The sequence below is a fragment of the Bison bison genome, unplaced genomic scaffold, assembly GCF_000754665.1.
Source record: "Bison bison bison isolate TAMUID 2011002044 unplaced genomic scaffold, Bison_UMD1.0 scf7180017858770, whole genome shotgun sequence".
Classification (NCBI taxonomy): Eukaryota; Metazoa; Chordata; class Mammalia; order Artiodactyla; family Bovidae; genus Bison; species Bison bison.
The window spans coordinates 1,932,988-1,935,287 of record NW_011489342.1 but is presented as its reverse complement, the minus strand read 5'-3'; positions in this window follow the sequence as shown (position 1 = coordinate 1,935,287).

Sequence of the window (2,300 nt, the reverse complement as noted above, 5' to 3'; positions counted from 1 at the left end):
AATTGCTCTTTCTATTAGAAGAGAGAATCTTATGATTTGACTTTTTGACCAAAAATGAGGCACCATGTGAGAGTTGTGAGTTAAGTTTTATTTGGGGCAAAGTGATGACTGCAGCCTGGGAGGCAGCGCCTCAGCGCTGAGAGACTGCGCCAAAGAGGTAGTGCCGCCGCCACTGCTAAGTCGCTTCAGTCGTGTCCGACTCTGTGCGACCTCATAGAGGGCCGCCCACCAGGCTCCCCCGTCCCTGGGATTCTCCAGGCAAGAACACTGGAGTGAATTGCCATTTCCTTCTCCAATGCATGGAAGTGAAACGTGAAAGTGAAGTCACTCAGTCGTGTCCCCACGGACTGCAGCCCACCAGGCTCCTCCATCCATGGGATTTTCCAGGCAAGAGTGCTGGAGTGGGTTGCCATTGCCTTCTCCGAAAGAGGTCGTGGGGAAAGGGCAATATATAAGATTTTGGTGAAGCAGGAATTCAGTGCAATCAAGCGCTTACTTTACAAGAGATTTTCTGCTAGTCACAAGGAGCTGATGTCATCATGAAGGGTTTTAATGCTTTTCTACGTATGAGGTACAAGGATTAGGATCCTGAAATCAGTTCCTAAAAATATTTCAGTATCCTGAAAATATCAGTTCCTGAAAACTGTCTTAAGACTTGTTCTACCAGTTTCCCTGGAGCACAGAGTGCCTCACTCTCCACCCTGAACTCCCTCAGGGTGTGCCAAGAGCTGCAGCAGCACAGGGGTCAATCTCCACAGAGGCAGATGGCAAATGCCCTTAGCAAGCACCAATTTATAGTTGACAGATTCAAGAACAGGCTCTCCAGCAGATGTTGCCTTGTGGGAGGGCGTAGTGACAGAGGTGGAAAGAACCTCATGGACATGTTGTTCAGCGTTTATCACAAGTGGCAGCCAGGTGAAGTCTTTCCAGAAGTCCTGGAAAGACCTTTGTGCTCTGGGTCCTGTGGTGACACGCGGGCCCCTCCATCTCCTGTACGCACTTGGTTGAAGTCCTGTAGACAGAAGACTACTGCCCAGGTAGCAGACACTCATCAGTCATCCACCGGCTCTCTTACAAGGCAGGAGAGTGGATTGTACATTTTACAAAGATTTTTTTTCCAGAGAGAGTGAGACAGTTAAGCAGAAAATTCAATTAACCATTGTGGCACAGTAAGATTTTTGTGAAGATGCACCTTTACCTAACTTCCCAGAAGCATCTTTGTCATTCAAGTTATTTTTATTTCTTCACTGTAGTATGGTCTCCCTAAGGTAGCTATTATCTTAAGATCCTTAAGATATTTTCATTCAGTTCAGTTCAGTTCAGTCACTCAGTCGTGTCCAACTCTTTGAGACCCCATGAACCGCAGCACGCCAGGCCTCCCTGTCCATCACCAACTCCTGGAGTCCACCCAAACCCATGTCCATCTAGTCGGTGATGCCAACCAACCATCTCATCCTCTGTTGTCCCCTTCTCCTCCCGCCCTCAATCTTTCCCAGCATCAGGGTCTTTTCAAATGAGTCAGCTCTTCGCATCAGGTGGCCAAAGTATTGGAGTTTCAGCTTCAACATCAGTCCTTCCAATGAATACCCAGGACTGATCTCCTTTAGAATGGACAGGTTGGATCTCCTTGCAGTCCAGGGAAGAGTCTTCTCCAACACCACAGTTCAAAAATATCAATTCTTCAGCACTCAGCATTCTTTATAGTCCAACTCTCACATCCATACACGACCACTGGAAAAACCATAGCCTTGACTAGACGGACGTTTGTTGACAAAGTGATGTCTCTGCTTCTTAATATGCTGTCTAGGTTAGTCATAACCTTCCTTCCAAGGAGTAAGTGTCTTTTAATTTCATGGTTGCAATCACCGTCTGCAGTGATTTTGGAGCCCAGAAAAATAAAGTCTGTCACTGTTTCCACTGTTTCCCCATCTATCTGCCATGAAGTGATGGGACCAGATGCCATGATCTTAGGTTTCTGGATGTTGAGCTTTAAGCCAACTTTTTCACTCTCCTCTTTCACTTTCATCAAGAGGCCCTTTAGTTCTTCTTCACTTTCTGCCATAAGGGTGGTGTCATCTGCATATCTGAGGTTATTGATATTTCTCCCGGCAATCTTGATTCCAGCTTGTGCTTCCTCCAGCCCAGCGTTTCTCATGATGTACTCTGCATATAAGTTAAATAAGCAGGGTGACAATATACAACCTTGATGTACTCCTTTTCCTATTTGGAACCAGTCTGTTGTTCCATGTCCAGTTCTAACTGTTGCTTCCTGACCTGCATACTGGTTTCTCAAGAGGCAG